Raw genomic sequence first — 21,255 nt, 5'->3', positions numbered from 1 at the left:
ATTTGCTAACTTATGAACATGCTTACATACCAAAATCCATTCATCTCTTAACATATCCCTATGTCAATTCAACCGACTAAACAGATTCTAGTAAGCAAACATGTTATTGGACATACATACTCATTAAACTGGACTAATCTCTTGCATATCCCTATGTCAGTTCAAACGATTAATTAAATCTAACAAGCATATAAAAGACTATGTGAGGTAACAAGGTATCCCTACCTTGAAATAGTTTAATCACAATAATCTTGCAAGTTATGCAAGGCAATAATATCGCCAGATACATTGCTAATTTAACCTTCAGCTACCTTAGAAGAATAAACATGCACTGATCAAGTTCTGTGTCAATTAATTACAATTTCAATCTGTTTAAATAATTAATTCATTAGTTACCTCACAGTCGTAACGCAAGAATAACTTAGGCATGATTTTACTTAATCAAACATTTTACCGAGGCCTATAACAACATAAACACAATTTTAACAATTTAAGAAGACAAAATGTAATCAACCCAACATGAAGTAAATTCAAGCTAAGCTGATTAAATTAACCATTCCAAAAACATGATCATAACAACAACAAAAATTAAAGAGATAGGGAACAAGAATCAAATCCGGTGGTTTTCCGAGGCTTGACTTGGTTCTTTCGTTCTTCCTTCTTGTTGTCCTCGCTGATCAAGGATTAAATGAACACTCAATTGTTGCTCCAAAATGGTTGAAGAACACCCCTTTTCCAAGGGAAGAAATCAGCACAAGAGCAAGGGAATTGAAATGGAAAAATGAGAGAAAAAGAATGAGAGAGAAGAGAAGTGTTGTGAAATGAATGAGGAATGAATGAGATGCTTTGAATGATCAGCCAAGGGGGACTTTTATAGCTAAGTGTTGCAGCTGAAATTTGCTAAAGTAAGCAGCCAAAGAGCCACCCCTTGGTCGGCCACCTATGTGGCAAAGTTGATGCTTTCAACTTTGCTAAAAATGGCTTGGGGCAAATCCAAAAATCCACCAATTGTGGAGGGGTTTGAATGCAAATTGGACAAGACTTCAAGGGATTCTTTGCAAGCTTAATTAATCAGATAATAAGCTAACTTGGGTCAGCATATGGCCAATTTTAGGCTGCCCAATCTTTGGTCGGTTCACTTCAATCGGTTCGGTTCAACTGGACCACCTTTTCCATAATTAATTAATATTAATTTATTTAGCCCAAATTAAATTGGGTATAAATTAAAATTAATTATATTATGAATTAATACACATAATTGGACCGTCTTAGGTTGGAAATTAATTCGCCTTGATACTTCAAATTGCTTCTCGGTTTTGTGCTTCAAGCAGTGTCTGCCGAGCCATTTTTCGCCCTTTGCGCAATTCTGTCGAAAATAACCAAAATTACTCAAAATTAATTATAAAATTAAATAAAATTCATCATGTTCATATTTTAAGTATAATTTAATTATTTTATAAAAATTAATTATTTTTCGACAAGAATTTAATTGAAACAGTATGATTTTAAGCTAAAAATGGTATGTAAAAATGAGTAAATTTTCGTGTTTCCACACTCCCAAACTTAATTCATTTCTCGTCCCGAGTAATGCACAAATTTTGAAAATAATTTCTCGAAAACACCTTTGAAAAACTCCTTTAGAACAACATTTTTCCCAAAATTATGAATTTAATATACTTATGCTCAAAGACAAGAAATTAGATAGTTATGCTACTTAAGTATACATATTGTTCAAATTAATCTCAACAACTATTATGATAGCAGAAATTAGACTAAATGCTTCCTAATAAAGTCATGTTAAACCTTACCAATGTGATTTTATTCCCTTTAGTCAAGATTAAGTTGCAATTATTAGATTTAACTTATGTCTTCATATGTGTACGTAGCAATTTCTCTCCACTAATGTAGGTAGCATTGGAACTTTTGAATCAATAGGTCTTTAACAAGGTTGTAGCGTGGCTGGGCTTAAGGGTAGGTAAAAGATAGATAATTTTAGTCTTTTAAACCCTAGACTCAGCTTGTATCGGACCTTCGAAATAATCACCTTCAATACACCAACTTTCTTTGCTTTCATATGCTCTTCTGTACATTCTCTTTTAGGTATATATGCTTTTTTTTTCAATCTACACGAGCATTTTCCTGAATGTACCACAATTTTAAGAGCATTTTATACTTATTTTCAACTCCCCCAAACTTATTTTCAATTCCCCCAAACTTATTTTCAACAAATACTTGGAATAGTACTGAGTCTAGTGTTTGGGACAATTTTGAGATAGTTAAGAGAGAAGTGATGGCTAAATTTGCAAGGATTCAAATAAAATTAGGCTATATAGTCTCAAAGTTGGGTTGCAAAGGATAAAAAATTCATCATGGTTGGCTTGAAAGGCTCAAACGGTCTAAACAAAAGTTGCCTAAATCATTTCCATCATTCCATGCTTCGTAGGATTTCGGCTCAAGAAACTACTAAGTCAATTCTAAAGACTTAAAACTTTCATGCATGCTAACTTTCGTAAGGAACTAAAATTTTATGGTGTGATTTGCATGCTTTATTAAAAATACATTTATATCATTATTAAGCTAACATAACAATTCATTGAAATAATAGAAGTTTATTCATACTAAAGTTTAGCATACTTAACAAAATTTCAAATTATTGAACAAAATATATCCTAATCACAATTAACAGAAAAATTTATTCTGGGTGGAAATTATTCAAATTTTCGGTCCCCCCAACTTAAAATGAACAATGTCCTCATTGTTTAAAGTGAATAGATACTATACACTAGGTAGGATTCTAGAAAAGAGGAGGTGAGTCAATTTGACTGCTTAAGTACCAAGCTCTTTTCTAAATCCAATCTTAGACATGTATATACCCATTGCCACACTTTATACTTCGTGACTTGCTCAAATTTTGTTAGTGATTTTCCTCTCTTAATTTAAAAAAAAAATCCAAAGTAACTTAATCCTAAAATGACCTAAGAGTAGAAATAAAATAAAATCAAGATCCCCCCTTTATTTATTTGCAAACCCTTCCGAATTTGACTCATCTTTTGCTCCGTCACTATCTCCTTTGCATGAATTACTTTGCTCTTTCTTCGATAATGGACTCCATGGTTCAAATATAAAATCTGGAAATTCAGGCACAAAATTAAATGGGTCATTGTAAATTTTCTTAAGAGCACTTCTCATTGAGTCATCCCTTATTTTTTAGTATCTCCAGTAAGCTTGTTGCTGCCATTGCATATGCTGCATTATGTCTATCAACTTTGACAGTTCATCTCGAAGATATGGGCTAGGCGATTGAGCTCTAAATATTAAAGTTTCGTCATCGAGCTCAATTTCTGGTTCTACCTTATCAGGGACTTCAGCTGATTGTATTGGCTTGATCTCTGTGGGATCTTCTTCCTTTTCATCGAGATCTTCACTTTCTTCAACTCGCTGTTGTAGAACAGAATCTCCAGCTACTCGGTAGAGGTCCCAATCTATGATTGTGCCCTAGCTATACCCTGTATTCTTTATGTTTGCAAGAATCTCAGCTTTTAAGCATAAAATTGTTATCGTAAAGGGGAAGTAAGCGGGGCCAGAACGTCTAGTGGCACAATTCCTCATCTCTCGTAGGATGATTTTTCCCATATCAATGGTCTTTCCAGTTAAAATCGAATATAACAAGACCATTCGCTCTAACGAGATTGTAGTCCCATGCAAACTAGGCATAAGGTTGAAATGGATGAAATAGAACCATACCTTTGCAAGTGGTGTCAAATATTCTCTTCGATAAGTTTGGATTCCTTACTTTGACACAGTCCACTTAGAACCTGGAACTGTAAGTTCCTCAAGAATTTCTTGCAAATTTTCAGGCTCGATGTTGCTCATCAAAGAAGAATGCTCATTAATAGCATTTGAACTTATTGGTACCTTGATTCCACGAACTAGAACTTCTGTCAAATCGCTTGAGGTTAAATTGGCATAGAATTCACGAACTAGTTCCTCATCCACACTAGGTGTAGCAGCCCGATTTAGACCCTAATTGGAATGATGGTTTCGGGACCACGAATTTGAGTTAGAAAAATATTTAAATATTATTTTTTGTGTCAATTATATGTGAATTTGCATGTGTGAAAGTTTCGTATTTAAATTTGATCATTTATGTGCTTAATTTAATAAAAGGACTTAATCGCGTAAAATGAAAATTTAGTGGTTAATTATGTAAGGGCCGAATTGTGTTTGTCTTTGTAATTTGAGGTGTTTAGTATGCAATTTGTCCATAACAATAAGTAATGGACGGTAAAGACTTTAAATTATAATGGTTTTATATTAGTTAATAAAGGTTAAATATGTAATTGAATTAAAAAGTTAATATATTATAAAACATAAAATAATAAAGCCATGGTTCATACTTTTCTCTTTGACTGAATATAAAAATAGAAAGAAAAAGAAGCTAGGTTTCGGTTGTATTCAAGCTTGATTAAGGTATGAGTTTAGCTCAATTTTTGATAATTTTTACGTTTTTTGAGATCGTTGCTTCAAATACTATCCGACCCATGCTAGAATTTCTGATTTTGATGCATATTTTGAGTTATGCCATTGATAAATATTTTTGTTTTGTGATGTTTGATGATGAAATGTCAAAAATATGTTTTAGATTAACATGTTTTGTATTGGAGTTTTTGAAGATTTTGAGTAATTAGGACTAAATTGCAAAAATAATAAATTGAAGGACTAAGATGCAAAATAAACAAAATGTGAGGACTTGTATGTGTATGGGGAGAATTCAGCTCAAGCATGGCATGGGAAAATTATGTTTATTTTGTGTTTTGTGAATTTTGGATTAAATTGCTAAAAGTGTAAAATGTATTGTGCAAAAGTGAAATTCATTTATTTATGTGTTTTTGAATGAATTTGATTAAATAAGTTTAAATTATGTCAATTTAGATTAAGAAAAGAGAAAATCAGACTTGGACTGGGGAAAAGCATTAATAGTCGAATAGTCAATTTACAACGTTCGTCGATATCCGAGGTAAGTCTTTAAGCAATTAAACATCATCTATTTTGAATGAAAAATGGTTTAATATGATGATTCAAGTTTTATATATTTATAGTAGAGTAGCCAAATGTGGTTAAACATGGAATTAATGTGGTTGAATTTTATTCGATTGAGTTAAAACTTCTAAAAGTTCGTATGAATTATGTAGAATATCTGAAATGTTTGTTATATGAATTGTTTATAAGATAGCTTTATAATAATTATATTCGGGCTATGAGCCTAGCAAGCAATGTGTTGGTGAATTAAATCGGGCTTTATGCCTAGTAGGCTTATTGTTGGTGAATAAAATCAGACTTTGAGTCTAGCAGGCCATGTGCCGGTGTGTGATTCAGGCTTATGCCTAGCAGGTTTTATGCCGGTGATTTATTTTAAGCCTATGCCTACTAGACTTCATGATGATGTGGTAATTGAGTAAGAAAACTAAGCTAAATGACCATGTATATTCGGCCACACAGGTTTGAGCATATGTGATGTTATATTTGATCTTGTATATTCAGCCACATAGGTATGTACATATGTGATGTTATATTTGATATTGTGTATTCGGTTAAATGAGTGTTATTAGTAAATGAAGTTAAATGTTGTTTTGTGAACTTGTGTATATATGTGGAAATATATTTGAATGTATAATGATATTTGACTTTGAAAGTTGAATAAAAATTTATAAAATGTTAATCTTATAAGTATTCGACCAGAGTGATATTTATGTTAAACATGTTTAGTTATGGATTGATTAAGTTGAAACTAAATATGACAGTGATATAGAAAATTGGTTCAGTTTAAATTTTAAGGATTTGACTATATTATTGAGTTGATATTTGCTTAAGGCTTACTAAGCTAAGTTAGCTTATTCTGTGTATTTTTGTTTGCTCTGTTTTATAGATTTTGGTTTCGAGTTACAAGCTTGGGGATCGTCAGCAAAGTTCATCACACTATCAACCGTCTTTGGTATTTTATAAGTTACATTTTTGAATTATGGCATGTATAGGCTGAAATGTGTTTTGAAATGTTGTATTTGGTTTATGTATAAAGGCCATGCGAAAATGGCCTAACTTCCTAGCTTGAATTCGGTTTTGGTTGATCATGGTTTAAGTCTGTATTGGTTATTATGCTAAGTGTCATGGATGAATGTATGGTAATTTTGGTAAGTAGTATATGCTTGAAGTGGTTGGTGATTTTAGATAGACATGGGTATGGTTCAGCCAAGGTTTTATATAGATTGAGGCATATGTGAATTTGTTTATCATATTGACTTTTATTGGATGTGTATTTTGTCTTGTGAGTTAGCTTGAAAATAGTAGGGATGTGCCTTATATTCGGCTGATGAAGAATGAAACATATATATGCTATGACGTGATGTTTATGATTTGGTATTAAAAGGCCAAGTTGCTAGTCGAATAATTGATAATTGTATGTGTTGAAAATATGTGGTAGTAGATATAAGAATTTGTGCATGGTTTGGTTCTGAGTTATTATTTCTGTTCTAAAGTGATTCATGATAATATGGTGAAATGTATTTGAATTTGGTGAAACATGGTTACATCTTCGATGTGATGGTTGTGTAATAATCATAATTTGATTTGCCATAAAGTTTTGTTTGAATGTGATTAAATGCCTATATATATATACATATTCAAATGGATGCATTAATTGGTATTAATGTATGAAATATGTAAGTACATTTTAATCAATTCTTTTATGCCGCAAAAATGAAAGTAAAGCTTAGCAGGTAAATTTATTTTAAATGATGTGTAATATGTGCATGCGCAGGACTTTAAAATATATATATATAAGTTGGTCTGATATGCAATTAAAGAAGTTATGATTTGTTATATGTTATATATATGTGAGTAATTTGTTTATATATATATATACTGGATTAAGTCTTAATTATGTCACCATATGAATGATATGAAATTTAAGATTTGATTTTAGACGATACTACTAGCATTGATGTGAATAATATTTTGAGTTGTAAAATGAAATACTTATTTGTAAAAACTGTGATATGATCAGTAATACTTCATAACCTTAGTCCGGCGACGGATATGGGTTAGGGATGTTACACTAGGCCCCTTTTCACAAAATAATTCCCAATTGAAGGCTTCAGCAACTTGACGAATACGTGCCATAAAGTCTTTGTAGTTTCTCTCTTTCAATGTAAAGCCTTTCTCTGAATGCATCTGTTGATTTTTGAAGATACTCTTGTATCTTGTTTTGGCTTCTTCACAATGAAATTTGTTTTGTGTTTCATCAATTTGGGCGCAAGCACGAGTTCTCTTGCGAGGCATGATTAACCTGAACAAAAGATGGGAAAATTTATTTTCTCAAAAAATTAATTCACAAAATTTATTAATAATTCAGTAAACTGAAAAATTAATAATTGAATAAAATTAAAATTTGGGAGAAAACAAATTTTCTTACCACCTTTTTTTCATAAAACTTAGAACTCCTAAAAATAATTTATAAACAAAAGAGGTCAATTTAAGGTGGGTTGGAAGATTTCGGCTAAGGGGCTTGGTGTAGGTGTGTGCCGCACAAGTGCCAGACAGCAAGCAGACTCGTCAAGCAGGAGCAAGAAGCGGCACAGCTTGGCGGATGAGCTGCACGGGCAGCAGGCCGCAAAGCTGAGTGGGCAACAGCTGAGGCGCACGCACGCTGGAGCTGGAGCAGATGCAGCGTCAAGGTGCGGGCCTGGTAAGTGCTGGAGCTGGTCGTGCGCAGGTGCTGGAGCAGGACGGGGCGCGCAATGCAGGGCGCGATGGGGGTAGGTGTGCTCGGCATGTGCGATGGAGCTGGGCTACTGGGTGCTTGCTGGCTGAATGGCTGCTAGGCTAGGGGCTTGCGGCACTTTAAGGGTTTTGGTGTTTGGGATTTTTAGTGATGAATGAATGGAAAAGGTAGTATTTATAATGAAAGGAATAGGACTTAAAGTAGAATTCTTAGAGAAATTTAATAATTAAAAACTCTAAGTTCTAATTCTAATCCAAGTTAACAACAATTAATAATTAAATATATGTATATTAAATTATTAATGCTATTAATTTATTTAAACAAAACTGAGATATGATCAAAACTAATCCTAATTCTATGCTAAATTGATAAAAATTAATATATAAATTATAATAGATATAATTATATATTAAAGACTATCATCTTATTATTATTAAAAACTTATCAAATAAAATATGATGAAATTAACACTAATCCTAACTCTATATAAAGTTAATAATAATTAATATATATTATAATGGATATAATTATTTATTAATAATTATCATATTTTTTTTGAATTAAAAACATTTATTCTAGAAGCCTTTCGAAAATATTACAAAAAAAAGAGGCATCTAGTTTTTATTATTTACGAAAAGAGCAACCAAAATTTGAAAATAATTCAATTAAGTCCCTAGACTTAATGAAAATTTGAAATTGAGTTGCAATTTAAAACTTAGGTCAACATTGACCTCTTTATTTGAAAAATTAAAAATTTATTTTTCTATTTAGGGAATAATTTCTCGGAAAATTATGTTAAAATCAATTCTCAGGAAAAATTGGACGGGTCACAAGTGGTCCCACTTAAGTTCCAATCTCCTAGACAAAATTGATTTAAACATACTAATCTCGAAAATACACCCTAAATCATTTATTAAAAAGGAAAATAAGAAAATTTAAACATCTGATAGAATGAACGAAGTTTGATTCCGTTCAGTCTTATCTCTCCAATAATGTTTCAGACACTGAGCATTAACTTGAAAATTACCTCCCTTACCTTGGAGTTCAACAACTCCGTATGGATAGATGCGATGAATTGTAAATGGGCCGGACCAACGTGATTTTAGTTTACCTGGAAAGAACTTTAATTTGGAATTAAATAACAAGACTTGCTGACTTGCTTCAAACTCTCGAACTCGAATGTGCTTGTCATGCCATTTCTTAAGTCTCTCCTTGAGTAGTTTGGCATTTTCGTATGAGAACGTTCGAAATTCCTCTAGCTCATTGAGTTGGAGCATTCGTTTCTCTTTAACAAGCTTAAGATCTAAGTTGAGTTGTCGAAGGGCCCAGTAAGCTTTGTGTTCTAACTCCAAGGGTAGATGACAAGTTTTCCCAAAGACCAACATGTAGGGTGACATCCCTAAAGTGTCTTGTATGCTGTCCTGTAAGCCCATAAAGCATCATCCAGTCTTTTGGACTAATATCATCGGTTCGGGCAAACTACCTTCTCAAGTATGCCTTTGATCTCCTTATTTTCCAGTTTAGCTTGCCCATTCGTCTGCGGATGGTAAGCTGTAGCGACCTTGTGTTTAGCTCCATGTTTATCTAACAACCATTTCAACCACTTGTTCACAAAATGGGACCCTTCATCGCTGATAATAGCTCTTGGGGTTCCAAACCTTGTGAACACGTGTTTTTACAAAAACTTTATTACAACCCTAGCATCGTTTGTTGGATAAGCTTCAGCCTCGACCCACTTAGACACGTAGTCTACAGCTACCAAGATGTACTTGTGACCAAAAGACAGAGGGAAAAGATCGAGGAAGTCAATGCCCCAAACATTGAATAATTCTACCTCAATGATGTTTGTTCAAGGCATTTCATTTCTACTGGTGACATTTTTGACCCTTTGACATCGATCACAACTCTTTACGTAAGCGTACGTGTCCTTGAATAGTGTTGGCCAAAAGAATCCGAGTTGCAATACTTTGGCCGCAGTACGAGTATCTCCAAAGTGTCCCCCACTTAGAGCTGAGTAAAAATGGTACAGAATCTTTTGTACTTTATCTTCTGCCACACATCTCCTGATCATTTGATCTGCACACTTCTTGAACAAGTATGGTTCTTCCCAGAAATAGTACTTCACATCGTGAAGAAACTTTTCCTTTGATGATACATCTTATTAATCGGCATCAAACCACAAGCTAAATAGTTAGAAATATCAGCAATCCAAGGGGCATTATGGACATGATTTACCTTTAGTATGTGTTCATCCGAAAATGTTTCTTGAATTGGTATAAGAGGAGAGTTCCCTTCTTGCGGCTCCAATCTGGACAAGTGATCTACTACTTGATTTTCCACTCCTTTTCGATCTTGAATATCTAGATCGAACTCTTGAAGTAGAAGTACCCACCGAATCAACCTCGTTTTAGCATCTTTCTTAGAGAGTAAGTACTTAATTACCGAGTGGTCCGTATAGACAGTCACTTTGGTACCTACAAGATAAGATCGAAACTTGTCAAAAGCAAACACAGTAGCAAGTAACTCTTTTTCTATTACTGTATAATTTAGTTGAGCTCCTGTCAGAGTTCAACTTGCGTAGTAAATGGGATAAAAAACTTTGTTCCTTCGCTGGCCCATAACGGCTCCTATCACACATCAATTTGAATGGTAAATCCCAGTTTGGTGTGACTATTATGGGTGCCGTAACTAATCGACTCTTCAAATCTTTTAAAGCCTTTAAGCATTCCTCATCAAACTTGAACATCGAGTCCTTCTTTAATAACTTGCATAAGGGTTTAGCAATTTCGGAGAAGTCCTTGATGAATCTTCGATAAAAACTGGCGTGGCCCAAAAAGCTCCTAACACCTTTTACAGATGTTGGAGGTGGAAGTTTCTCAATAACATCTACCTTTGCTTTATCTACTTCGATTACATGTCTTGTTATCCGATGCTCTAGAACAACCCCTTCTCGTACCATGAAATGGCACTTTTCTCAATTAAGTACTAGGTTTGTTTCATCGCATCGCCTTAGTACCTTGGCTAGATTGGCTAGGCAATCGTCATACGTATCTCCAAATATTGAAAAATCATCCATAAAAACTTCCAAATACTTCTCAACCATGTTAGTAAAAATATACATCATACATCTTTGAAATGTAGTAGGTGTATTACATAAACCAAATAGCAAATGTACTGTATGGGCAGGTGAATGTTGTCTTGTGCTGATCTTACGGTACTACTATAATCTGATTATACCTCAAGTACCCATCGAGAAAATAGTAGTAGTCTCGCCCTGCGAGTCTATCCAGCATCTGGTCCAAAAACGACAAAGGAAAGTGATCTTTCCTAGTCGCCTTGTTCAGCTTTCGATAATCAATGCAAATTCTCCATCTCGTAACCGTTCTAGTAGGATCAACTCGTTATTCTCATTTTTGATGACCCTGATACCTCCTTTCTTTGGCACGCACTGGACCGAACTTACCCATGAACTATCTGAGATGGGGTAAATTATACCCGCATCAACCACTTAATGATTCCTTTCTTTACTACGTCCTTCATGATGGGATTCAGTATTCGTTGTCCATCGATCGTCCCTTTCTTGCCATCTTCTAGTATGATCTTGTGCATGCATACAGATGGAATAATACCACCGATATCGGCTATGGTCTATCTGATAGCCCTCTTGAATTGTTTCAACACCAAGATGAGTTTCTCTTCTTGCTCAGTAGTTAATTCTGTTGAAACAATCACAAGCAGAGTAGAAGAGTTACCTAAATAAACATATTTTAGATGTGAAGGTAGTACCTTGAGTTCTAATTTAGGTGGCTCCTTGATTGACACTTTTGGTTGGGCATAATCCCTTTCTTCTAACTCCAAAGATTCAAAGCGAGATTACGGAATAAATCCCCTTTGATTAGCTTCTAACAAAGCTAAGTACTCATCCTCCTCTTCATCATTCGAAGGATCTGATGTCAAAATTTGTTCCAACAGATCCTCCACATAGTTGAGCTCCTTCTCCACTATTAAATCTTCTAAATTGGATACTGTAGAACAATAATCAATTGTGTTAGGAAATCATATAGACTTAAAAACGTTAAATGTTACCTGATCATCCTGAACACGCATAGTAAGCTCGCCCTTCTGCACATCAATAAGGGTCCTTCCAGTTGCTAAGAACGGTCTTCCTAAGATAATTGACAGTTCTTTGTCTGCTTCAAAGTCTAGGATAACAAAATCAGTAGGGAAGATAAATTTATCTACACGTACCAATACGATCTCGATTTTTCCTTCTGGATGTACTAAGATCGATCTGCTAATTGAAAAGTAATCGTAGTAGGTCTAACTTCACCTATACCCAACTTTCTAAATATTGACATAGGCATCAAGTTGATACTTGCACCCAAGTCACATAGTGCCTTACCACAATATGTTACTCAAATGTTGTAAGGTATGGTAAAACATCCAGGATCCTTCAATTGTGGGGGTAGTTTGTCTTAAAGATATGCACTGCATTCCTTTATTAGAGCTACCATCTCAAATTCTCCGAGTCTTAATTTTTTGGACAGGATATCCTTCATGAATTTGACATAGTTTGGCATTTGCTCAAGTGCTTCAACCAACGAGATGTTGATATGAAGTTGCTTGAGTACATCTAGAAACTTCTTAAATTGAATCTCCTGCTTGTTTTTTTGAAGTCTTTGAGGGTAGGGTGGTGGTGGTTTCTTTACTGGAACTGGTTGATTTGTTTTCTGTGGCAATTTTGTATCTGACGGGGTTGTTAGTTAATCAGAATTAGCTGTTTCTGAAATTACCTTGTCGGGTTTTGCAGATTCTGGTTCTTGTTAAACTGGAATTTCAACACTCGGTTAAACTTCATTTGATTCTTGAGCATCAGCTTACTCCTTTTCAACTTCAATGGTGTTGGGCTCTACTATCTTTCCACTCATCAATGTTAATACTTTACAATACTCCTTCCCCGAATTCGTCAGATTTTCCGTATCACTAGGTAAAGCACCTTGTGGTCGATTCTTGAGTTCATTTTTAAGCTGGTCCATTTGGTTTTCTAGGTTTTTCAATGTAACTGCTTGGCTTTGGATTAAGTTGTCATTCTTGGCCTTGTATGCCTTCAATAGATTTTCTAAGTCATTGGATGGTTCAGCTTGGGTTGGTTTCTAAACTTGTTGGGGAAAACTTGGTGGCTGGGTCGATCTATGTTGGGCGTAAGTATTACTGGTTCCAGCTCCTTGGTTACTCCAGGAAAAATTCAGGTGGTTCCGCCACGATGGGTTATAAAAATTGGATTGTAGTCCTTGCCTTCCTCAATTTTGGTTCTAGTTACCTATGTAGTACATGGATTCTGAGTTTGATGGACATTCTTCAAATAAATGTCCTTCCCTACAATAAACACAGGCTATATTTACAAATTGATTTGGTGGCTGTGCTGCAAAACTAGTTGTGACACCCCTAATTTGACCCTAGTCGGGAAGTGGTTTCGGGACCACAAAACCGAGTCATACTAATAATTAGCCATCATATTTGATGCTTATTATATGTATATATGCATGTGTGAAAATTTCATGTTTGAATTTTGTTAATTGTAAGTGAATTTTATTAAATAGGACTTATGTGAGAAAATTTAGAAATGTGCTAGGCAAATGTGAAGTGGCCTATTAATGCATGTTATGAAAATGATGGGTTTGCATGTCAAATTACCCAAAATTTGAGCTAGTGGCCGGCCATGCTATGGGTGGAAACATGTTGGGAACATGTTGGCTTAGTGTGTTATGTTAGAAAGAATAAATAAAGGGTTAGTAATTAAGTAATGAAAAGGGAGGGGTGATGAAAACAAAGTTGTCTCATCCACCCCCCCTCCATTTGCCGTAACTAGACAAAGAAAAGAAAAAAAAAGAAAGGGTGTTCATCCTTTAACACCTTGGCCGAAAATTTGAAGGAGGAAGGAAGAAGAAAGGTTGAAGAGATTCGGCCATGCATGTAACTAGGCTAAGGTATGTTTGATGATGTTCCATGAGATGCATGCATGTTTTAGTTGTTAGTTTGAGTTCTACCTAGCCCATGGTCTAAATCTTGCTATGTGATGGAGATGATATTCAGCCATGGGTGTTGTCTTTCTTGGTTGGTGTTTTGATGTTGTGGTGATGAGGCATGAAGATGATTGAGCTTGAGTGTTTAATAAAAAGGTTTGGATGTGAGAGTGTGTGAGGAGTAGAAATGAGGGGTCTTAGCAACTTCATGAAGGTTCGGCCATGGTGCTTCAATATTGCACTTGTGTTTAACCCTAGGATTAATTAGTTATATGGTTAGTATGGGTATGGGTGACCGAATATGAGAGCATGAATAGATGGAGAGTTTGGTGAATCGATATGTGGTAAATGTTAAGTGTTAAATGAAATGGAAATGATAGATTAATGTTGCACATTCGGCTATAGTTAGGCATGTTGATGATCTTATCTTGACTTAGATAATTAGGCATAAAAGGGTGGTAATGAGGTTGAGGTTGTTGAATGGTTAGTTGGGTAACAAATGAAGCATTCGGCCATCACTTGGGAGCTTATGTGATGTTGAGTTTAAAATTAGCAAAGGTGATTACCGAATGTCCAAGTATGCATATGCATGTGTGATTAGATTATTGATAGTATGGTAATTGCATGAGGTTATTAGCCGAATAGCTAAGAACATAAAGTAGCAAGATGAAAATTTTACCATGTCGTTTCGTATGTCATAAAATCATTAAAATGTGGATACCAATATATGTAGCAAAGCGGTTAAATGAGTTAATTTATTTGTTTAAGCTCAAGACTCTAAAGGAGAGGCGTGCAACAAGGGAAAATCGAAGGTCATCGAATAGCCGCCGAAATTGTTCGACCACATCCGAGGTAAGTTTTAAGCGATTAAACGTTGAGTAAATTCAATTATAATAGGACATGATGAGTTGATTTAATAAGATATGATGTGGCCATGATATGTTCTAAGCTCAAATGGTAAGTTCTTAAGTGTTTGAGCTTGGGAATTCAAGGGTAATTTGAAATAGTCTGCTTAGGACAGCAGCAGTAACGTGACTTTAGAAAATCACCATAAATTTATGGATTTGAATTAGAGGCTGAATGAGACATGAAATTAAAGCTTAATGAGTCTAGTTTCTTATAAAAGAAACCGTGTAAGCAAAGAAATTTCCGATAATGAGATACTTAAAGTTGTGTGAGACAGCACAGAATGACACTGTAATCCTCTATTCTGTTTTTAGAAAATCATTATAAATTGTACAAAAATGGTTATAAGATAAAATTTATATGCTTAGACTCATTAATGAGTCTAGTTTCAAATGAAATCAAATACAACACATTTTGAATTCAGTAAAATGAGAAATTTGATTCGTAGTGAAGAGTGGTCAGATTAGTCAAACCGTGAAACAGGGGAAACTTTAAGAAAAATCTGGTATTGATTGGCCAAACCTAAAATTCTGGAAATTTTATGAATGGAATATATACGAGTCTATATTCAGGAAAAATTAACGGAAAGTGATTTGGAGTTTTGTTGCTCCAGTTATAAATAATTTAGTGACTATTGCTCAGGAAAAACAGCTTGTGCTGAATTTGAGATTATGTTGTGAACCTTGATAAACTTGTTTTAGTTGCTCATAAGCTATTGATTAAACCCATACTTGAATTCTAAATTGTGATATTGTAAGTTTATGAGTATTCGAATATGAAATGATAGTAAGGCCTAATGGCCGATGTGATGAATGTGAAAGTGTATATGTGTGATAGTAAGGCCTAATGGCCGATGTGATGAATGTGAAAGTGTATATGTGTGATAAGGCCTAATGGCCGATGTGATGAATGTGAAAGTGTATATGTGTAATAAGGCCTAATGGCCGATGTGATGAATGTGAAAGTGTATATGTGTGATAAGGCCTAATGGCCGATGTGATGAATGTGAAAGTGTATATGTGTGATAAGGCCTAATGGCCGATGTGATGAATGTGAAAATGTATATATGTAATAAGGCCTAATGGTCGATGTGATGAATGTGAAAGTGTATATATGTGATAAGGCCTAATAGCCGATGTGTGAATGTGAAAGTGTATATATGTGACAGGGCCGAGTGGCCAACGTGATGGATGTGAAAGTGCATAAATGTGATAAGTCCCGAAGGGCATTTGTGTCAGTACTATATCCGGGTTAAAACCCCGCAGGCTTTATGCGAGAATATTATCACTGATTAATGTCCTTAAGCTTCGTGCTTGTACTATATCCGAGCTCTAAAGACCCGATGACTACGTGTGGGGATTTTGTCCGGGTAAGACCCGATAACTTCGTGTGGAGATTATGTCCGGGTAAGACTTCGTAATAAGAATTGCTTATAAATATATTCAATGCGAAAGGTTAAACAGGTATGTACTCCAAGTTTATATGTGAGCTTGATTTGCACTAAATCATAAGGTAGTTATGTGATGCATACGAGAGCAATCTATGAGACTATTCCTATGATTATGTGACATCGGATCAGTGTGAGAGGTGGTGTGAAATCATACGATGTATCTATGTCACATGAGCTCACTTTTATGTGAAAGTTTATCTGCCTATTGTATATGATGAGATGTGCAGATTCGGTAAAGGGATGGTATGCCCGAAGGAAGAGTGAAATAAAAATACGAACAACTATGTTATAATTTGATTGTTATCTATTGACACTGCTTAAAACTTACTAAGCATTGTAATGCTTACTCCGTTTACTCTGTTTCCTCTGTTTTATAGATCTCATTGCGAAGCTACAGGCTCGGGGATCGTCAGCAACTAGTCACACTATCACTATCCACTGTTTGGTACTGCTATGTTTCGGATTGTCTTATGGCATGTATAAAATAGACTAGTGGCGGAAGAATATTTTGGTTAATGTATATAGCCATGCGAAAATGGCTTATATATGTTTGAGCATAATGTTATAATCATTTGGTACGGAATGGTTAATCACTATCATAATTTGTGCTATTTATGCTAAAAGGGCTAGTTGAATCATGGAAACTATGAAATAGGTAAAGTCTACCTTAAAGGCAGATGCTGGCAGCAGCAGCAGTGATGTAGATTTTGGGAAAATCACTAAAAATAGTAGGATTGGAATTAAATAATGAATAAATTATGTAAACGAACCTTGATGAATCTATTTTCACAGGAAAGTAACGAAACGATCATATGGACAGTATGTTAAGAGATATTCAGGTTCTCGTGAGACAGGGCCAGAACGGTTTCTGGATTCCCTGTTCCGAATTTGGAAATTCATTATAAATTAACCAGAGATAATTAGGAGTCATGCCATATATGTATAGATTCCTATCTGAGTCTAGTTTCTATAGAAACAAGCGGCATCAGTATTGAAGCTCTGTGCAGGGAGATATCCAAGTCGTAATGCGCAAAGGTCAGTGTAGTCGATCCCTGTAACATGGGAGACTTTGACTAATAAACTGTACTAATTTGCCAAACCAAAAATTCAAGAAAAAAATATGTAGATGGGCATATGAGTCTAGTTTCAGGAAAAATTTATGGAACTGGATTTCGAGTTTCAGAACTCAAGATATGATTTTTAAAGCGACTAGTACGCAGATTGGTAGCTTGTCTGGGAAATTTTTTTTAAGTGGTTTGAAGTCTGTTAACACCTCGTGTTCGACTCCGGCGACGGCCTCGGGTTCGGGGTGTTAATTTGATTGGTATCAGAGCCAGGTTTAGTCAATTCTAGGACTAACGTAGCACGCGTGAGTCTATTTATACATGCCATAAAGTGATAAAATGATAGTGTGATGATTTTTGGCTATTAAAATGTGTTTGCTGCATTGTAATGAATCTTGATCCCGATCGAGCTGTAGCAAGCTTCTGACTATGAGAATTTGTGATATAACTTCATTTAGATATGCCTAAATTATTAAGTTGATCAGGTACGTATCATGTACTCGTATTTGAATTTCGATTTGGATTGGATTATAAGGGTATAAGTGATGCATTTTGAAGGAGTGTTATGACTATAAATGTGATTTTTGTATGTGGCTATGGAACTGGAAGTTGAATGGTCGATAAGCATGTGTGTTTGTATTCAAGTAATGTAAATGATATACTAATGTGTATTGCTATATGTGTTTATGTATGTAGAGACGAAATTGTCGAATGTAAAAAGGCAGTGAAGCGTATAGAGTGGTTGGTTTTCAGCACTAAGTGTGCGGGCAATAAGTGTTCACGGTTGAGTGTTCACGGTTGTGAGATTGGCACTAAGTGTGCGGGCAATAAGTGTTCACGGTTGTGAGATTGGCACTAAGTGTGCGAGTTTAAAGTACATGGCACTAAGTGTGCGTGGTTGATTATTAAGCACTATGTGTGTGAACCCATTATATATATATTTTCTATCAATTATTTATATTAAGGGTGCGACCTTACCAAGTCGATTTCGGACAGCGGAAAGGGGTAAGTTCTTGAGTAATAGAGCTTAAATTATGATTTGATTAGATCATGTTTTAAGCAAATCAAAATCATGCTCTTTGTGTGTGGCTATTGAGCCGAAATTGCAAAAATGATAAGTGTCTTGTGTTTGAGTTTTGCTAATGAAAATGAAATACGAATGTGTCATGATTTATTGTTAAATGTGCATGGTTATTCGAATGATGTCCGGGCTAAGTCCCGAAGGCTTTGTGCTAAGTGACCATATCCGGACTAAGATCCGAAGGCATTGGTGCGAGTTACTAAATCCGGGCTAAGTCCCGAAGAGCATTCATGCTAGTGATGTATCCGGGCTAAGTCCCGAAGGGCATTCATGCTAGCGATGTATCCGGGCTAAGTCCCGAAGAGCATTCATGCTAGCGATGTATCCGGGCTAAGTCCCGAAGAGCATTCATGCTAGTGATGTATCCGGGCTAAGTTCCGAAGAGCATTCGTGCTAGTGATATATCCGTGCTAAATCCCGAAGAGCAATCATGCTGGTGACGTGTATTCGGGCCTTCGTGCCTAGTAGGCTTCGTGCCGGTAATTTGAGCAAAGTTTAAGTATTCATTACTATACGAATTCAAATTTAAATGAGATGATATGTTTAAAAGTGTACATACATGATGTTTATAGACTTGGTTAAGTCATATCAATGTGTATTAACGAATGAATGAGAGCACTATGTATGTGAATAATTAGAGGCACTGTGTGTGTGCGAATTCCTTTAACCGAGCACTATGAGTGCGAGATCAGTCAGTGGGCACTAAGTGTGTGAAGTGGAATTCATGTAAGACCTTGTTTGGGACGAAGGCATTGATTTGAGATAGTGTGTAAGACCATGTCTGGGACATGGCATCGGCTCGATATGTGAGAATATGTAGGACCATATCTAGGATATGGCATTGTAAGAGCTATATGTGCTATTGCTGAATGGACACTATTTTGTTAATCTTGTTCAAGAAATTATTTTGATTAAGTTTCGACATTCGAAAGTTTGAAAGAATTTTTGATGAATGTTGATAATTTTGGATATACGAGTTATGCGCTAGAATAAATCTCATGCCAGAGTATTATATTAGGCTTTATGCCTATTCGACTGTATACGGGTAACGTTAACTATGATTGAATGTGCTAAATGAACTAAATGTTCAGGTACGTGGAAGTTGACTTTTCTTTTGGAAATGAGTTAAGTTGAATATTGAGATGTGATAAAGTTATAAAGGATAATTATTGGGATGTTTGAGTATATGTGTACTTTCGGTTAGGTTACAGCTTATTTATGAATGAAAACATGGGTTACAAATATGTGGGTTGATGATGTGAATTATACATATCAATATGTGCTTAATATGTGTTTGAGATGCAATTGTGAATTAAATTAAGTGATTATTACTTATGAGATCAAGAAAATGAGATATATGTGCATACTTGTAGAAATGTTTATGTATTTGTTTTAAGATAAGAAAATGATTTCACAGATCGATGCGAAATCAATAATGAATTACAATTGCCATCGATGAGCTAATGTTTATATGAATATAATTCAATAAGAGGACGTTATCCTAAACTATGCATCGGTAGAAATTTTCGGGGACGAAAATCCCTAAAGGGGGGAAGAGTTGTGACACCCCTAATTTGACCCTAGTCGGGAAGTGGTTTCGGGACCACAAAACCGAGTCATACTAATAATTAGCCATCATATTTGATGCTTATTATATGTATATATGCATGTGTGAAAATTTCATGTTTGAATTTTGTTAATTGTAAGTGAATTTTATTAAATAGGACTTATGTGAGAAAATTTAGAAATGTGCTAGGCAAATGTGAAGTGGCCTATTAATGCATGTTATGAAAATGATGGGTTTGCATGTCAAATTACCCAAAATTTGAGCTAGTGGCCGGCCATGCTATGGGTGGAAACATGTTGGGAACATGTTGGCTTAGTGTGTTATGTTAGAAAGAATAAATAAAGGGTTAGTAATTAAGTAATGAAAAGGGAGGGGTGATGAAAACAAAGTTGTCTCATCCACCCCCCCTCCATTTGCCGTAACTAGACAAAGAAAAGAAAAAAAAAAAGAAATGGTGTTCATCCTTTAACACCTTGGCCGAAAATTTGAAGGAGGAAGGAAGAAGAAAGGTTGAAGAGATTCGGCCATGCATGTAACTAGGCTAAGGTATGTTTGATGATGTTCCATGAGATGCATGCATGTTTTAGTTGTTAGTTTGAGTTCTACCTAGCCTATGGTCTAAATCTTGCTATGTGATGGAGATGATATTCGGCCATGGGTGTTGTCTTTCTTGGTTGGTGTTTTGATGTTGTGGTGATGAGGCATGAAGATGATTGAGCTTGAGTGTTTAATAAAAAGGTTTGGATGTGAGAGTGTGTGAGGAGTAGAAATGAGGGGTCTTAGCAACTTCATGAAGGTTCGGCCATGGTGCTTTAATATTGCACTTGTGTTTAACCCTAGGATTAATTAGTTATATGGTTAGTATGGGTATGGGTGACCGAATATGAGAGCATGAATAGATGGAGAGTTTGGTGAATCGATATGTGGTAAATGTTAAGTGTTAAATGAAATGGAAATGATAGATTAATGTTGCACATTCGGCTATAGTTAGGCATGTTGATGATCTTATCTTGACTTAGATAATTAGGCATAAAAGGGTGGTAATGAGGTTGAGGTTGTTGAATGGTTAGTTGGGTAACAAATGAAGCATTCGGCCATCACTTGGGAGCTTATGTGATGTTGAGTTTAAAATTAGCAAAGGTGATTACCGAATGTCCAAGTATGCATATGCATGTGTGATTAGATTATTGATAGTATGGTAATTGCATGAGGTTATTAGCCGAATAGCTAAGAACATAAAGTAGCAAGATGAAAATTTTACCATGTCGTTTCGTATGTCATAAAATCATTAAAATGTGGATACCAATATATGTAGCAAAGCGGTTAAATGAGTTAATTTATTTGTTTAAGCTGAAGACTCTAAAGGAGAGGCGTCCAACAAGGGAAA

This window comes from Gossypium hirsutum, chromosome A12 (genome assembly GCF_007990345.1).
Source record: "Gossypium hirsutum isolate 1008001.06 chromosome A12, Gossypium_hirsutum_v2.1, whole genome shotgun sequence".
NCBI lineage: Eukaryota > Viridiplantae > Streptophyta > Magnoliopsida > Malvales > Malvaceae > Gossypium > Gossypium hirsutum.
This window is presented reverse-complemented; position numbering follows the sequence as displayed.